This window comes from Muscardinus avellanarius, assembly GCF_963383645.1.
Source record: "Muscardinus avellanarius genome assembly, chromosome: 14".
Taxonomy (NCBI): Eukaryota; Metazoa; Chordata; class Mammalia; order Rodentia; family Gliridae; genus Muscardinus; species Muscardinus avellanarius.
In genome coordinates, this window is record NC_137800.1 from 72088827 (window position 1) to 72108584 (window position 19758).

Here is a 19758-nt window from a genome sequence, read left to right on the forward strand (position 1 = left end):
GGCTCCCTCCTGGGGCTTACATATCACCCCTGCTTTTTTAGTTTGGGAATCAAACCCAGGTTCCATTTACCTCTGATCCACATTCCCAACCTTTTCTATTATTATTTTGAAACAGAGTCTTGCTAAATATCTGAGGGTCTCTTTACAATGCTGAGGCTGGCCTCAAATCTGCAATCCTGTCTCAGCCTCCCAAGTCCTAGGATTACAGGCATGCACCACCTCACCCAGCCCTCCCTTCTTAACCTCACCTCACAGGGACCTGTGTCTCTTGCATATGCGCAGCGCTGAACTTTGTAGCTGGCATTCCCAGGGACTTCTGGCGTATCTGAGCACAACTCCTAAGCAGCAGTCCCCCTGGAAAGGGCTGCAAGCTGCACAGCATGTGCCACCTGAAGCAGGAGTGCAGTTGTACACCACTCAACACTGGGCCTACGTTCTGAGCAATGCAACTTGGGGTGACCCGTTGTGTGAAGAACAGCATGGGGTGTGCTTAAACCCAGGTGGTCTACGCCAGTCACTGGTTCTGGCCTCTTGATACTGTCCAGAGGCGTGGCATAGTGTGGCACACTGTTTTACTGGAAACTTTTTATATAGACAAGTAGATGGAGTCAGTGCTAAAATAACCATTAAATAGAGCCGGGCGTGGTGGTGCCCGCTTGTAATCCCCGCGCTTGGGAGGCTGAGACAGGAGGATCGCACAGGTTAGAAGCCAGCCTCAGCTACTTAGTGAGGCTCTCAGCGACTTAGTGAGACCCTGTTTCCAAATAAAATATAAAATGGGTTTGGGAGTATAGCCCAGAGGTAGAAAGCCTCTGGGTTCCACCCCCAGTACTACCTCCCAGAAAATTATTAAATAAACACACAAGCCAGAAACACAGCATTTTATTATCAGAATCATTTATTATTATGTGCTGCATATGATTCTCCAACTCTGCTCTGTATGCCAGGCAGCACAGCAGGTGTGTTGACACCAGCATCCTCACAAATGCTCGAGGAATGTGTGGTGCTATGATGTTGTGATGGCCACTGTGCCACTGTGCCATGGGAACTTTCAGCCCCATTAAATTCTTAAGGAGGCATTGTCAAATGCTCAGTCTACCATCAGATAAAACATGGCATTGTATGCTGCATGGCTGTATTAGAAGTGTTGGGGTTAAGACTGGTTCTGAAAAAATATAAAGAGATGGTATTATGGATACAAAATATTATAAATAAAAATTAAAAAATGAAGTCAGGCATGGTGGCACACGCTTATAATCCCAGCGTTTGGGAGGCTGAGACAGGAGGTTCGCGGTTTGAGGACAGCCTCAGCTACTTAGTGAGGCCCTCTGCAACTCACTGAGACCCTGTTTCAAAATAAAGAAAAAAAAATAGGGATGGAGGTGTAGCTTGGAAATAGAATGCCCATGGGTTCCATCCCTAGTACTTAAAAAAAAAAAAAAGAAAAAGAAAGAGACAGAGAGAGAGAGAGAGAGAGAGAGAGAGAGGAAGGAAGGAAGGAAGGAATAAATTAGGCTCTAGACAGGAAATTCATATGAATGTCAATAGGTTGCTACTCTAAGCACTTCGTACATGTTATCCATTTATTCTACTCACAGAGCATGAGATAGGTACCATTATTAGGCCCACTTCACAGATGAGGAAATTGAGGTTAATGAAGTTGGATGCAGTTGTAGACAGTTTATGAATTTGAACACAAGTAGTCTAAGCTCTGAGATGGGTCTTCTGGCTCTTGTGCTTGTTTAAAAATCTCAGTGGGAGGGGGAAAGGCTTAAAGGGATATGCTAGGTAATGGCTTAATGGGTTGGAATATTGGGAGGAGGAATTCTTGAAAACATATGGAATGTACAAGGTGATAGAAGACAAACAGAAAGCATAGAAACACTGAAGATGAAGCAGAAGAGTAATGCTCAGATTATAGTAGGCTAAGAAGAAAGGCGGAGACGTAGGAGATTCTAGGATCCTACACCAAACTGTTGAAACAATGTCCTCACGCCACTCCTGAACTGTCGAGGGCTTTCAGCACCTCCCGCGTGGGTCCACCCTCCCCATCCCTGCCCCTGGGAGGATTTGCTCCACGAAATGAAAGTCGTGAAACCTGAATGCACCATTCTGCTAGCTCTCCCTCTAGAAGACCACTCTGTTCCGGTACACAGACAATTCTTGCCTCTGGGGTTTGTATGAGGGCGTGACAGGATTCAGAGCACAGGGTCACCCAAAGGTTTGGGGAACAGGGAGTCAGGCTTGTCTCCTCTCCAGGACATTGGAGCTAAATGGAAAGAGGGAAAATGTAAAAAAGAAAATACAGTCTATTAGATCGGGGGTAATGGAACCCTCAGCCATGGGCCAATCAGGACCTCCACCTGCTTTTCTGGAAGTTTTATTGGGATTGAGACAAGCCCACTTGACCTAGTGTTCTAGAAAAATATCAATAACAGGCAGAGCTAGGGCTGGAAGGGAAAGAAAGAGACTCTCTTCTGGACGGCTGGTGGTTCACACTACAGCCGAGGCCTCCGCCTCCATCTGCACGGTGAGCAGGAGTGTGGAGGCGGCTCCCTCCTGCAGAGGTCCCTAATTTGGCTGGAGCATTTGGCTTCCTGGCACACTTCTGCTCTTCTCAAGTAAGCTGAGTGCACAAATCACCCTGGAGCTTATTTGCAAAGTCCATGTGTGAGATAAAGTGGAGACGGTTTGACTGAGGGTGAGGGCGGGGAGGGGGTGGATGAGGAGGGAATGCCTTCCTCAAATTAGGTCACTGTTTATATAAAGAGTTAAAATTAAGCCCAGGGCTGTTCTCCAAGCTTGCTAAAACTGGACATGGCTCCACGCACCAATCCTGGAATGCAGTGTAATAAACATCTCAGAGCCTATACGATGGCAGGGACTCTCACTGCCCGTGAAACCCAGGTTTCTTAAAATGATGCTGGGGATGGGCCATGTACTGGTCTCTCCAGATCCTTTCTCTGATTTTTTTTTTTTTTTTTTTGCGAGTCTGGGGATGGAATCCAGGAGCATTCGACCTCTGAGCTAAAATTTTCTGCTGGATTTTTCTTCTCCTTCTTTTCTTTCTTTATTTTTATTTTTATTTTTATTTTATTTATTTATTTATTTATTTATTTATTTTTGCAGCACTGCGGATGATACTCAGGGGCATTCTACCTCCGAGCTACACCCCCAGCCCTATTTTTTATTCTTTATTTTGAAACAGGGTCAAAACAGAGTTGCAAAGGGTCTCACTAAGTAGCTAAGGCTGTCTGTGAACAGCGATCTTCCTGTCTCAGCCTCTCAAATGCTGGGATTACAAGCATGTGCCACCACGCCCAGCTCTTTTCTGCCCTTTCTAATCTCCACATTTCTATTAATGAGGCCAGCATATCTCCTGAGAGCTACTGCACGCAGGAAACTGGTTCTGTATCTCCATTTGACCAACAGCATTAGGTCCAATGCTTGCCTTCTCTACAAAGCTCCACCTCTCCTCCTCCCCACGGCAAATTCCTACTACCTGACATCTCTACTGTGACTCTTTATCATGACATGATGAGATGGGTATTGTTATCACCAATCTGCAGATGGACAAAGGAGGCTCAGAGATGCTCAGGGACTTGCCTAAGGTCACAGAGCAAGTGAATTGCTGAGAGACACTTAAAGCCAGGCATCTTTCATAGGAGTCTTGCTACAAGCTACCTGTCTGATCTCCTCTGTCCACACACCTCCACGTTTGCCATGGTTAAGTGGTGACTAGAGTGGACGTTCTGCAAAGGAAAGGACTCTGTTCTGTCCCTTAATGACCCCTGCTGTCCAGCAGGGTGTTTAGCACAGTGCCCGCCACATAATAGATCCTCAATAAATTCATGTTTAGTGAAGGGTCTTGAATCTGCTACTCCAGTCTATTCATCTTGCTTCCCTTGTAGCCTGGAAGGTCTTTGAAGGACTGGATTGTGGTTTCTCTTTAATATGGAGCCAAGCCAGTAACCTCAACCTTGGCCTCCCAAAGGGATTTAAATGAAAATAAAATACGAAGTATGAGATGAACCCACCCAATCCACCAAGCATCGTTCTTTATATGGCTTCTCCACTGTCAAAATATATCCTTTCATGCTTGGGCATTGTTGACTTCATTGTTGACATCCTGTCTCACTCAGCGGCCCCATCTGGCAGTCAGATTCCTCTTCCCTGTTTGAATTCTATATCTATGTTTTTAAATGAGTCAGAAAATACTCACCCCAGCAGCTTCAAATTAGTTCTTCCTTTCTTGCCCTTTCTATCTCCTGGCTCCATGCCAGAGTCTCCCTCCTTTAGAATTAGAAAATGCATCTTCACCTGGTTAGCATTTCTCTTCCAGGACAGTTTCCTTAGGGTGGCTCCCACACATGCCAGGCGTCTCTCCTAGCGATTCCCAGGTGGTTAGTGTCAGAGGACGGAGGAGGGACTGGGGGAAAGGAAAGGAGGAGAGGAAGAGCGGGGGACCTTGTCACAGGAGACACTCTATCATGGAGACGGAAGGAAACAGTTTCTTGGCCAAGTATCCAGGATGTGCTTTTAGGAAGCCAGGATGGCCCGACTCCATATCTCATGAAGAACTGTACTTGAAACCTTTAAATAAGAAAAGCCGGTCTTTCCTTGTCCACCCTTCTATGTCTTTTTAATCCTGAGTTTCATGAAGATACCTGAAATTAAATCACCCTAAGTCAAGTTTTCATAGGAGTCCCTAGCCAGCAAGATGGTTCCCTCTGGAGTTGCCTGTCCTGGGAAATCCTCTGAGCCCTGTCTGTCACCCTTCCTACTTCACTCCCGTCCTGTCGTTCCCAGCAATTGCCACCCCAGGCTGGCCAGAACTGTTGGATTCTTTGTCTCCCCTACGCGTCCCCCTATCTTCTGTGTTCACACAGAGTCTGACTCATCACACTGGATCAGCAAAAAAAAAAAAAAAAAAAAAAAAAAAAAAAAAATGCTACTGAGTGAATAAATTCATAGCCAGTCATGGTGGTGCACACTTGTAATCCCAGCATTCGGGAAGCTGCAACAGGAGATTACGGTTCTCAGACAGCCTCAGCTACTTAGTGAGGCCCTTTGCAACTCAGTGAGACCCCGTTTCAAAATAAAGAATAAAAAATAGGGCTGGGAGTGTAGCTCAGAAGTAGAATGTTCCTGGGTTCCATCTCCAGTACTGCTAAATAAATAAATAAATAAATAAATAAATAATTTCATGAATGAGATTTTCTTCATGTCTAGTTTTCTTTTCTCTGATTTCAACAAAGTACTGTCAGACAGGTATCCCCAAAGCAGAAATGACCTCAGGGAACCCTTATATGTGATGATGGAAATGCTTCCTGTATACCCTTCTCAGTCCTCCTATTTCAGGTCTCTCTTACTTTATGACAACCTCCTCCAGTTCCTTAAATCTGTGGGTGACAGTAACAGAGGGTCACCTGAGATCACACACAAGTTGCATTCTCCTGGATCTAGGCCCAGGCTGGAACATCTGGGTGGCCTCTTTCTCTTTGTGGGCCTTCTCCATGTGGAGCCTTTCATTCAGTGGTCTACCCAGGCTTCCTTACTGCCTGGCTTCCACGGGGGAGCACTTCAAGAGGGTGAGCTTAACCAGCCTCTGTTCCATAGCACTTACTACATGTGGTCCCATTGGTCAAAGTAAGTCACATGGCCAAGTTCAGAGGTCAGGTGCAAGGGACCACACTGCGCTTGTAACAGTCTTGATGCACCTGCCTTCCTTCCTAAATATTGCTTTGTCTCCTGTTCTGATAGTTCCAATGCACTTTGGAGACTGACTCCCTTAAATGAATTTGGCCAGCAACACATGTTGATCAGTAATCAGATGCCAAATGCCCCGGAGTGATAGAAAATAAAATCTTTGCCTCAAGAACTATATATTTTATTTGGAATCTATAATATACGTCTCTAAAAAGATGTTAGCTGGGTGCAGTTACATACACCTGTAACCCAAGTACTTGGGAGACGGAGACAAGAGGATTGCAGGTTTGTGGCCAGTATCAGCAATATACAGCAAGGCCCTCTACAACTTAGTGAGACTATGTTTCAAAATAGAAAATAAAAGCCAGGCCTGGTGGCACACACTAGTAATCCCAGCATTTGGGAGGCTGAGACCTGGAGCATCACAGTTCGCAGACAGCCTCAGCTACTTAGTGAGGCCCTTTGCAACTCAGTGAGATCCTGTTTCAAAGTAAAGAATAAAAAATAGGGCTGGGGGTGTTGCTCGGAGGTAGAATGCCCCTGGGTTCCATCTCCAGTGTTGCAAAAATAAATAAATAAATGAATGAATAAATAAATAAATAAATAAATAAATAAATAAAATAGGGCTGGCATAAAGCTGGGCATGGTGGTACACAGTTGTAATCCCAGTACTTGGGAGGCTGAGACAGGAATATCACATAGGTTTGAAGCCAACCTCAGCTATTTAGTGAGGTTCTCAGCAACTTAGTGAGACCCTGTTTCCAAATAAAATATAAAATAGGTCTGGGAGTATAGCCCAGAGGTACAAAGCCCAGTTCTGTCCCCAGTATGACCAAAAAAAAAATATATATATATATAGGGCTAGGGGTATTAGCGCAGAGGTAGAATGCCCCTGGGTTCAATCCCCAGTACCACAAAATGTAAATAAATAAATACAATTAAAAAGATTTAAATCATCCACCAGTGTTGTTCTATGCATATCAGAAAAATGTGAGTTGCTTGCTAGAGCCACTGAAGTAAGATGGTTCAAACTTTAATCATCGGAGCTCAAATATGATCTGGATTGCCATTTCTGTATATAGAGAGGTTAGCTGTCTGCTGACATCTATTCTAAGGAAGAGGATTCCCATAATTCTCTAGAAAACAAAATGGCCCGTGAATGAGATGCAGGTAGAGCTCTTCCTGTGAAGAGCTCTATATCATGATTCTCACCACCTACATAGCGATTTCACTTTTCTCTTAGCATCTCTACACTTCCTCTCCTACCTAAATGATCATTCAAAACTACCCTGAGGGAGGAAGTCAGTCTTCTCGTAATGTGGTCCCTTAACCATCAGCAACTTGGAAGTTACAAATGCCTATCCTCAGGCTGTGCCTATACCTACTGAATCAGGAACTCAAGAGGTGGGACCCACCCACCTGCATTTTAACTGGCCCCAGTGATGCTGACGCAGGGGTAAGTGTGAGAATCATAGTGTCAAAGGCCACAGGGGTAGGCCACGATGTTCACTGAGATGGCTCAGCTAGAGTACGGACAGGTTTGGGGGGTTTCTTAGCTGAAATACTTAGACTGCAAGTATTTCAGATTTCAGATATTTTTCAGATTTTGGATTCTTTGCAGTTTCCTAATGAGATATCTTGAAGACAGGACCCAAGTCTAAACACAAAATGCTTATATGTTTCATATACATCTTGTACACACAGCCTGGAGGTCATTTTACATATCTTGTATCTTGACGGCAACCTGTCACAGGTTGTGCAGTTCTCTACTGTGAAGTCATGTCAGCTTTCCCAAACCATGTTTTGATTTGGGAGCAGTTCAGATTCGGAGTTTTAAGATTAGGGATGCTCAACCTGTAGTTCTAATTACCTAGGTTGGCTGCTTATACACCTGCCTTCAAATCGATGTCTCAACATCGACCATAACAAGCAATGAGAGGTGAAATGTGTGTGATGCCTTCAGTAAAATTTTTCAGAGGGAAGACATTTCTCCAGAGAATGTCTGTGTTGTGGATTTGGTGTGTTACATGCAATAATTTAGGCTTACTGATAAAAAAAAATTCTCCTTATGGCCTTTCTATAGAAATTGCACTCAGATTCTCTAGAACCTCAGGTTATAGGAAAACTGTAGAGTATTTGCTTCGACCCAATTTTTAAATAAAGTTCCTACCATATTCTGGGCAAGAATGGCAGATGAGAAATAAGAAAATGGGGTCAAAAAGAAATTAATCATACTTCTTTGAAAAAAAGTTTATCTTCAAACACAAAATGTATATAATAAAGACTTTTATTCTTCCCAAATTTGTCAAGCCATCTGGCAAAAGAGCTGACTGATACTATTTCTATTTCATTGACCAAATTCTGATGCCAGTTTCTCTTTCTCACAAGTGTAAATGTTTTCCAGTGAAATCTTTAGAATTGGCAGTGGTGATGTGGGTGTTTCCTTGCTGAAGGGCTCTTGATTTTTCCCTTTTCTAACTTAGTAGAGGCAATAAGAATTATGAATTAAAAGCCTTACATGCTTATATCTTTGATTTAACAATAGCATATCTAGGAATTTATACCAATGAAATTATAATGTGTACCAAAATAGCCATAGAGTATTAATTTCCCATAATTTATAATAGAAAAAAGTTGGGACCAACTTAAATAGTCAACAACAGAAGATCATTTTAAAGAGTATGTGTGTACATACAACTGAATAATATAAGAGCCTTTAAAATCTCAGTGTAAGGCCAGGCGTGGTGGCGCACGCTTGTAATCCCCGTGCTTGGGAGGCGGAGACAGGAGGATCGCGCAGGTTCAAAGCCAGCTGCGCTGGCTTAAGAGACCCTGTTTCAAAAATATAAAAAATAGGTCTGGGAGTGTAGCCCGGAGGTAGAAGGGCTTCCAGGAACCCCAGTACCACCAAAAAAAAAAAAAAGAAAAGAAAAGAAAAGAAAAAAAAAATAAAATCTTAGTGTACATGGATTGTAGAAGAGTATCAATGGACGTAGAAAGAAGCTTAGAATATATCATCAACAGAAAGGAGTAGTTTTCAAAAATAGCATGTAAAGCCACTTCACATCAGATGACTATTAAAAATGAAAAATAACAAGTATTGAAGAGGCCGTGGAGAAACCAAAACCCTGAACATTGTCGAAAATGTAACCTGGTTCAACTGCTGTGGAAAACCATACGGTGATTGATACCTTAAAAATGTAAACATAGCCAGGTGTGGTGGCGCATGCTTATAATCCCTGCGCTTGGGAGGCAGAGACCGGAGGATCGTACAGGTTTGAAGCCAGCCTCTCTGGCTTAAGAGACCCTGTTTCCAAATAAAATATAAAAATAGGTCTGGGAGTGTAGCCCGGAGGTAGAAGGGTTTCATCCCCAGTACCACCAAAAAATAAAAATAAATAAAAAATATAAACATAGAATTACCGTGTGATCCAGCAAGTCTCCTCCTAGATATAGACCCCAAAGAATTGAAAGCAGGGACTCTAACAGACACTTACACAAATGTTCATAGCAGCGTTATTGACAATTCCTGACAACTGTATGCCCATTAACAAAGGATGGGACAAGCAAAAGGTGCCATTTACATACAATGGAATCTTATTCAAGCAAGAAAAATGATGAAATTCTGATTCTGCTAAAACAGGGGTGAATCTTGAAAACATTATGCCAATTGAAATAGCTAGACACAAAAGTACAGATCGTGTATGGTTGCACTTATGTAAGTTACCTAGAATAGGCGATTCACAGGGACAGGAAGTTGAAACTTACTAGGGTTGGGTGGAGAGGTTATTGTTTAAAGGATACAGACCTACTGTTTGCGATGATGAAAACATTCTAGAAATAATCATGATGATTATACAACATTGTGAATGTGCCTAAGGCCACTAAGTTTTACTCTTAAATATGGTAAATTCCGTGTTTGCCATTATGACCGTTGTCATTAATGTATACTTTGCACCAATAAAAGAAAAAAAAGAGAAACTACAATGTGATAATATTTTAAATAAATGTATGAGAGTCACATGATTCCTTGGTTTTACTTGGTCCTCTACATTCATGGATTCAACCAGCAATTGGAAAATTTTAGTAAATTGCCAAAAGCAACATGTAAAGACTTTCTTTCCTTGTCATTCCCCTAACAGTACAGTAGGGCAACGATTGATATAGCACTTACATTGTGTCAGGTAAGAGTAATCAAGAGATGACTTAAAGCACACAGGAGGATGTGCATAGGTGATATATGAATACTATTCCATTTTACATAAGGGACCTGCACATCCATGGATTTAGGTTTCCACTGGGGAAGGGGGTCTGGAACCAATCACTATGAATACAGATGGATAAGTATAACAGTCTTTTTCAGGTTAAAAAAAAAAACTACCTCATTTTATATAACCATAGAATCTATCAGATTTCACAGATAGCAAACTCAGCAATATTTGCATCATAGAAATTAGGAAATGTGTCCATAAGAATAAAAAAAAGTCTGCAAAATGCTCACAACTAATATGTTGGGTGACAGAATTATAGGCATCCCTTATTGTTCTATTTTTCCTACAGGTATTTTTAAAATTTCTATACACACTATTTTTGTAATAGTTAATATATGTACTGTCTTGATGGTTTTTTTTTTTGTAGGGGCTTCCAATTTAGCTTACCACACACATTCCCACCCTACAAATAATACCAAGGAACTGAAATCAGCATGAAAAAGACCTCTCTGCACCCAGCCAGGGCGAGGAGACTCACCATCACTAAGCTCCTTTTTGTTTCATCCAACTTCTCTGCACCCAGCGTCCACATCAATATTTACACACTCCATCATTCCTCGGGTTATTTATTTTCCTTGGTCCATTTTGCACAGTGACTAAGTTTTGCAGTCTGGAAGTTGACAGAATTTGTCATTGATATCAATCTTTATTAAGTTTACTGCTGAGAGCTCAGAAAACGGTGACTCGGGAGCGAGGGAATAGGGGGTCCCCAGTGAGAAATGCTATTTCCTTTTTCAAAAAAAAAGAATATTGTTACTCCAAACCTTCATCTACCAACATTAAAAAAATTTTTTCTGCACAAAGTAAACCTACAACTCTCCTAACCAGCAACTATCACCCTGAGGAGGTGAAAAAAAAAAGGGATAATCGTCATTGTCCAGCCAGAAGGGCTGGATCCCACTGCTTCTTTCTGTTGCCCAGCTAACTTCCAACAAGGAGCAGAATTCTACAGAGAAATATCTTCAGATTGGTAGGTTTTTTTTTTTTTTTTTGTATCTTCCAAAATTGAAGAAACAAAGAAGTCTGCTTGCAGCATGAAGGTTATTGTTCACGTGCAATACTGTTCACGTGTGTTTGCAAAAAGCAAGGTGTCTAGAAGAATCCTATCTATGCCGGGCTTCACTGATGGGTTCCAGTGTGATGCCTGACACATTTCTCCACTGCCTGAGCCTCCACTTCCTCACTGGTACCATGGGACAAAGAAAGCTTCCTAACTCACAACATTCTTATGTAATATATAAGCTGTACACACAGTTATGCATTAAGCAAGTTAATCTATTTGAAGTACCTGGAACATGAATACTCCCAAAAATATTATTATTAATCATATAATTTGGCAAGGTTACCACTCAACAAAAATATCCTGCTAGCAAACTACTCTTTTACCTTTCACAGAGGGATTTGTGTTGAGGATGGGGGCTCTCTCCCACCACAGGTTGGTCCAAGAAAGAAGAGGTATTTCTAAGCTGATCTTTATGCTATATTTCTCAAATGTTGATTGATAGCCTCAAGCAATGGGGCTAGACTAAACAAGACTGGGAACCACAATTAAATACAAGAACTTGCCCCATGTGCAGCCAAGTCACATTGGGACAGCCGAAGCACAGCCACAGACAGCAATGGTGCTTAAAACTCTTGGATTAGCTTTGTCAGATATACAGAAGAACATGGGATAAATAGTGGATCACATCAAGCTTGTTGGTCATTTTAGCATGCATGAAAATTAAAGAACATGGTGTACATTCACAAACATATCAAAGTCAATCACTAAGCCAAACATGAGAAGGAGAAGGAGGTAGGGAATAGGGGGGAATTGGGGAAGAGCTAATTGAGTGATGTGTGCATGTATGCCTCTACCATCTTGTACCTCATTAAGATGTATGACTACAATGCACCAATAAAAGCAAATAAATACATAAATAAATACATAAATAAATAAATAAATAAATAAGCAAATTAGCTTTTGAACTGTTTTTTTTTTTTCCTTGAGTGAACTTTTCCAAAGTGAATGCACATAAAAACTCACAACCTACATAAAGGTGCAGAACACCCCCAGCATGTCAGAAAGCTCAAATTACTCATGTTCTTTTATATCAACTTTTTTGAAAATCAGGTCATTTGAACGTGTAGGTTGACTTCTGGACTCCATCCTGTTCCAGTGGCCTATTTTCCACTAACACCACTCTATTTTAATTACTGAAGCATTTTATTACCTCCCAATATCTGGCATTTTCATTTAACTTTATTTTTCATCAAGATTTCTTGGCCATTGTTTTGCCCTTTGCATTTCCATATCAGTTTTATAATCAGATCATAAACTTATGCACACATTTTTAAGAAAACCACTGGGACTTTGATTGCAATGAACTTAGGGGAGAAAAGTATATATTTACCAATACCGAGTCTCCCAGTCAATGGACATTGTATACCCCTCCATTCATTTAGTCTTAATTTCTCTTAGTAAAGCTTTGTAGGGCGGAGGGGTCATTAAAAACTATTTCTAGGTAAAGGGTATTATTTTAAAATTTTGTTTTCTAAGTGTTTCTTCTAACCTACCTAAGAATACAGTTCTTTTTATACCTGGCCTTATATCCAATGGCCTTGATAAATTCACTTCCTAAGAATAGTTTACCAGTTGATTCTTTTTTAATACCTATATACATAGCATGTTTTATGTATATAGTAGTAGTCTTTTTGAAAGATTTGTTTCCAATCCTTCTAACTCTAGTACTTTTTTATTCTTTGTTTCAGTATAACCACCAATAAAATATTTGGTACAAATGAGGGGAGCTGAAATCTTTGTTTTATTTTCCAAATCAGGGGTTGAGATTTCAATACTCTTCTATTAAGTATGGTGCTTGCCATATTTCATTGTGGGGTGTGTGTGTGTGTGTGTGTGTGTGTGTGTGGTGTGTTCTTTGTTTTACTGAAGAAATTTCTTTAATGCCAAATTTCCCAAGAACTTTTTTATGGGAGTATGTGCTGAATCTTATCAAATGATTTTAATGCCCTATGGACATGAGGATATGATCTTTTGTTTTCATTTGCTAATTTAAAGGGTTTAATTTTGGAATGTTAAATCAACCTTACACACTTCAAAAAAACTCATTTGGTCATGATGTTTTATCTTTTTATACATTGAAGTGTTCAATTTGCTGCTGTTTTATTCAGGATTTTTTGGCCTATATTTATGAAAGGGATTATCCTATAATTTTTCCTATAATATACTTGTCAAGTTTAATACCAAGTCATGCTAATATCATGAAATTAGAAAGGTTTTTTTTTTCTCTAACTATCCCCTAGAAGATCCAGTTCTATTTCTTTCTTGAAAGGATAACTTTATGTCAAAGTTATCTGGGCCTGGAATTACCTTTAAAGTGGATATTTTAACTTTGGATTTCATTTTTTATTTCATTTTTTAATAGAAATAGAATTGTTTATGCTTTTCTGTTCCTCCCAGTGTCCATTTCTCAAGTTGTATTGTCAAGAATTTTTCTACTTCTAAATTTTCAAATTTGTTATAAATTTAGAATTTTTTATATATATTTTAAAACTGTAGTGACTTCTCAGTTATCACTGTTCATACTGAGAATTCATGATCCATCTGTCTGTCTGTCTGTCTGTCTTTCTGTGTCTTTTCTTGAAATATGATTTTTAACCTATTAGCTGTGTGGAAATTTCTTGCTAAATCTTAAAACATTCAAGATTTTCTAGTTATGATTCTCTAGTTTACCTGGCTGAGTTCTACTGTGGACAGAGAATGTATTCTGAATATATTTTCATCTTTGGATATGTATTGAGACTTGCTTTATGGCCCAGTATTTGTACAGTTTTAGTAAAATGCCCCCTGGGTATTTAAAAATGTGTATTCTGCACTTTTAGGATGCAATTTTAATACACACTAATGAGAAGATATTTATTAAAGGCATTATTCAAATATAGTCAAGTACCGCATAACAATGTTTCAGTCAATGATACTTATGTGGTGATAGCCTCATACAATTTTACTGTCTTGTGACACTGTAACTGTCTTAGTTTGTGTAAATATATCTTATGATGTTCACACAATGACAAAAATCACAGGAAGATGCATTGCTCAGAACCTGTTCCTTCATTAAGTGGTGCATGAACTGTGTTCTGTATGTCTAATGATATTATCAATTACTGGAAGAAAAGTAGCAAAGTGTTCTAGCGTATTTGGACATTTGTCTAATTTTCCTTTTCATTCTGTGAACTTTTTCTTTATGCATTTTAAAGTTATGTGTTAGGTATGCACAAATTAAATATTATTATATCTTCCTGTTGAATGATTCTGTATTCATCAAGTAAATTTGTTTGCAGCATCAGAAAAAAAAAATCACGTCTAGCAGCATGTCTGTCTTTAAAGTCTCCTTTTCCTACTAATAACAGACTGTACCAGTCACAAATTGGCTAATAGTTGCATGGTACACTCTGCTTTCAGACTTTTCATTTCCTATTTTTAAGTGTTTGTAAGCAGCACACCTTGTTTATAGCCTGACAATGCTTTATTTCAATTACAATATTTGGTCTATTTACATTCAAAATATTGATAAACATAGGTAACATCTACTATGCAACTATTTGATTTTTGTTTGTCCCATTTGTTCCTTGTTTCTTTTTTCCCCACTTTCTGCATTTCTTTGTGTATTTTATATGTTTTACTGTTGTTTCAGGAAGGGGCATAAATCCAGGAGTATTTATTCTATCCTGACCAAAGGCAGAAGTTGATATGTTCAGTTTAAAATATATTTGACTATGAAACTCCTTCATGGTGCACATCTTGGGAAATTCTAGGCTAAAGTGTTGAATCCATAGGAATAACACAATCTGACAGGCAGTAGACATTTGAAACTTTTTGAGCTAAGAAATAGTATTTACCTATTAAACTTCACGTCCCATGAAAAGGTAAGACCCTTAAATCATCAGCATCTATTAGCAGTGATGAGTTTATCTGAAAATTACTTTTTATTTCCTCATCTAACAGAAAACAAAATAGAATAAGTGAAAATAGAGTTAAAAAATTAGATGAAGGAAAAAAATATAAAGGGCCAAAGCTTGAAAGTGCCAAATAATATTTTAGCATTTCTTTAAGATGTGAGATGAATCTTGTAGAAGTAACTTAACCAAGGTCACACAGCTTGAAATGGAAAAATTGAGATTAGTAACAGATTTTAAATTAGATAGCATAGTTAGATATGCACCTGTTATATAGTTGATGATCAGCAGATTCCAGTTCTTTTATTTAAAATCTAGTGCTAGGGCAAGGGCACTGAATGAGGAATGAGGTCTTAGGATACTCTTGAAGGAATCCCAGTTAATGATACGGCTGCCATGGCTGTCCTGGCATGCTAATGCAAGCATGCCCAGTACGAAGGACTATGTAAAAGAAAATAAATACATAGACCACAACAATCTCAGTATAGAACTAGGACGGGAGCAATACATACATTTGAGCAAGTCAAAAGAGCCAGTGCCAACAAATGGAAATATCCCCAGGTACAATAGCCCCCTCTTATCTGATGCTCACATTTCAGGATACACCATGGATACTGAAACCAAGGGTAGTACCAACCCCTATATCTGCTACAGTGTTTCTTTTGTGTGTGTGTGTGGTACTGGGGTTCCTGGGAGCTCTTCTACCTCCGGGCTATACTCCCAGACCTATATTTTATATTTTTATTTGGAAACAGGATCTCTTAAGCCAGCAGAGCTGGCTTCGAACCTGCGTGATCCTCCTGTCTCCGCCTCCCAAGCGCGGGGATTACAAGTGTGAACCACCATGCCCGGCTATAGTGTTTCATATATATACATACCTCTGAAATATGAATTTACGAATTAGGCACAGTAAAAGATTAACCACTAATAATAAAATAAAATAATTATAACAGTATACTGTAATAAAAATTAAAGTTAGAAAATTATTATTTCTGGAATTTTCCATTTAATATTTCAGAGCAGGGATGACCTTGGGTAACTGAAACAACAGAAAGTGAAACTGCAGATAAGAGGTGGGGACTACTGTTTCCTTCCTGTCTTCCTTCCTTCCTTCTTCCTTCCCTCCCTCCCTCCCTCCCTCCCTTCCTCCCTCCCTCTCTCCCTCCATCCTTCTCTACCTTTCTACCTTCAACTCTTTCACACACCACCTCATCCAATACCTACGGATTCATTGTCTTCTTATTCCAGCTACCTTGGAATTTATAGACTGGCTTTGGTCTGGATATTCAGTTATGATCCATACGTCAACCCCTTAAGCTTTTTCTCCAGGTATTTGTCTAAAGTGCTGTAACCCGGACAAAAGGTATCTTTCTTCAGATAGCCCCGGAAAGCCCCTGGAATGCTGCTGGCTCAGACCACAGAAGGGAGGAAGCACCTAACCGACACTGTCCAAAACTTGCCTTCAGGCTGCATACAGTCTGAATAAGAGATTAGTTGTATCCCGGTTTCTGAGGCAGGTTCAGTACAATCTCTAAAGAAGAGTTCTTTTCCTTCACCTCAATCCCCCTTCATACCTTGCCTCACCTTCAAGGGAAGAGTTAGGTGAAAAAAAATTTCCATCTGCAAGGGGAGCATCTTTTGTTGTAGGTGAGAATTAACAGACTCTTATTTAAAGATTCTGGTTTTAAAGATACAGACCTGGATTGCTCAGGAAGCCATGGACCCATGGAAATTGAGAAAGAGAGAGACAGGAGGATCCCATGACACTGGGCAGTCAGACGAGCATCACTGTCCCTCTTCCACCATAGGGAAGCATTTAATCCTCTAGCATTAAGGAATTATACATTTCTGAGGACTAAACTCTTGAACACAGATCCATGTGAGGATCTACCAAGTACTGAGTCCAATTCAGGAGAGCATCCTGACATGCCCAGAGAACACAAATATTCCCCAACAGGATTAAAGAACCAATGTTGGCTAAAGCATCAAAGAACAGAAGGGGCACGTTTATGACCACATAGTTATAAACTAGGACAGGGCACTATTTTGCTGGTATCATATAAGCCTCTCTCAATTTATAAGAAAAATCCACTTGTAATCCCAGCATTTGGGAGGCCAAGACAGGAAGACTGTGGTTCGTGGACAGCCTCAGCTACTACTTAGTGAGGCCCTTTGCAACTCAGTGAGACCCTGTTTCAGAATAAAGAACAAAAAATAGAGCTGGCGGTTATATCTTGGAGGTAGAATGCCCCTGGTTTCCATCCCCAATACTGCCAAAAAAAATCATCATCAATCATCAAAGTTAGGATCAACCTGAAACTTTCTGAACACCTGATAAGAGCAGGCATAGTTTTCAGCACTTATGCTTTGCTTATAGTTTCATTTGCTCTTCTACAACAAACCTTATAGGCGAGAGAGGGACTGATAACCTCTTTGTACTAAGGAGGAGACAGAACGGTTAAGTTACTTGCCAAGCTCAGGCATCATGGAGCAACGGATCTGGGTTTCTTTCCCATCCTTCTCTGGAGCTGAGTACTGTCTGGCATCTTTCTCCCTCCAATCAGATGGTGGGAACTCGGAGGCACAGGCAATTTGATTTTAAAATATAAAGGACTACTCTATTACCTACTCCTGAACACTGGAGAACAATTTGTACCTGCTCTGTCATGCTCTGATGAGAGGCTGTGGGTTCTGCTTGTATAACTAGGGTGAGGTGGGGGTATAGCCAATCTGATAATGGGCACTTTTGAAAGGCGGAGAATCAGGCAGAACATAGCATAATAACTGCAATGAGCAATTACAAAATAAATGGAAAACCTGAGCTCTTAACTCCAAGAAGCTCAATCTAAGTGGAGATATCAGAAAAACACACGTCAAAGGGTATAATAAAATGCCCCCAAACTCATCACTGGTGCGTAAAATATGCACTCTGACATGAACGATAGCTATCGTCTCTAGAATTTGTTGAGAATCTACTAAGTGCAGGTACGCGAGTGCTTCCTATATGCTTTGCAATTACTCTTCACCCTCAGGTGAGGCGGTCCAGATTGGCGAGGTTAAGTGACTCGCTACACAGCTGGCAAATGACAGAAAAGGGTCTGGAGGCCAACCTGATAGCTATCAACCTTTGCTCTTCTCAGGCCCTTCTAGAGACACACAGGCTGGTGGATTCTTAGACGCCATGTGAAATTTATGATATAAAAATCTGTGGCAGAGATAAATGTGAGATCTGCACTGCTGATGTTTGAGCAAGATAGAAGGTCACATTTGATCATTAAAAAAAAAAAACCTCAATACTGTCATGTGACTGTAGGGTTTAGTGAGGGAAAAGAACATACAATTTTAAAATAATAACAATAAAGAGGAAGTAGGTAGGGCAGGATGAGGGAAATGTTGACCCTTATTTCAACTTTTCTGATTTCTTTCCTACAAAATCATTTAGGGAATAGAGAGAGAGAGACAATAACAGGAGGGCGAAGGCACTTAATCAGAGATTTTACAAACCACTAAATCAAAAGAGACTGTGAAACTCCCGCCTGGGGAAGCTAACTGTGAGATTAAGTGGATTAGTCTACTGTACAGGAATCCGGGGATTGCGGGCAAGCATGCGCCTGTGTTGTGGATTACTCAGCAGCAACAGTATAGTTTTACATCTCCCAGAAACATATGGGCATGTGCCCTTCTGCAAACCAGCAGGAAAGAGCAGCGCTTGGTGGGCCGCTTCCCCTGCGCCACACTGTCTCGTGTCTAGGAGGTGGCAGATACAGACATTTTACAGTTTGCCCAGGGAACATGTTGGAAATACAAAGACAACCTGGCTAATCACACCCATAATTTCTACACTTTGAGGCCAAGCTGTGGGAGTAGGGGATTGGGGGGTGGCGCTGGAATTAGGAACTTTAGCATTATTCCTTGCAAAGAAAGAGAGAGGAAGAAGGCTCCCAAACTGGAGGCAATGGCTACCCGGTAGAAAAGGGCCCTTTCTAAGCTCCTTTCCATTTGATATAAGAGTCCCAGCAGTGGCAAGTGGAATTAAACTCACAAACTAGACAGGTTGCTCATCTCCACAGATCCATGTCCAAACTCCAAAAACCTGGAGCACTGGATAGATATATGTATAAACTATGACCGACCAGAGTTAACAGTTTACACCAGCAGTCTATAATAAATAATTAATATAGCCCTAGGAGATATAAAGCCGGTGACATGGTATCTCTCCCTCAGCTCTAAATGGAACGCCAGATAACCTACTTTGAACAGTAATGTGTTCACAGTATGTGGGAATTAACTGCTCAATATAATAAGTACTATTGAATTTCCCATCTCCATGCAGATGAAGGGCAACTGCCACCAAAAACACAGTAATAACAGTAACTGAATGATGAAAAAAAATTTAAAAAGAACCCTATGTTTTATTACAGCCTCAAAATGTTATAGGTTAAAATAACCTTAAAGGGTTTTAAAAACAGCAATTAAATCTTTCCATTTCTGTTTTTCCAAGACTGCAGCTGAGAAAAGGAGGGCCTAAGAGCCATACGGTGCTAGCCTTGCTAATAACGCTCTGTGAAAAATCTCATTAATTCAGCCTGACTCTTCAGATCAGCCGCTAAATCCTTGTATTGTCACTCATCCTCTGGCCTTTTCAGGATTTCCATAGCCTAACTAGCAGTATCTCCATGGAAACCAAGCAGTCCTGCTTTGCACATCCCGGAACTTTTTGTTCCTGACAAAGCTTGACAAATCACATGCAGCATGGAGAGTTTAACACAGCGAACTAAATCCTGACCCGCACTTAGAAATGATAAACCCAAGCATACCAGCT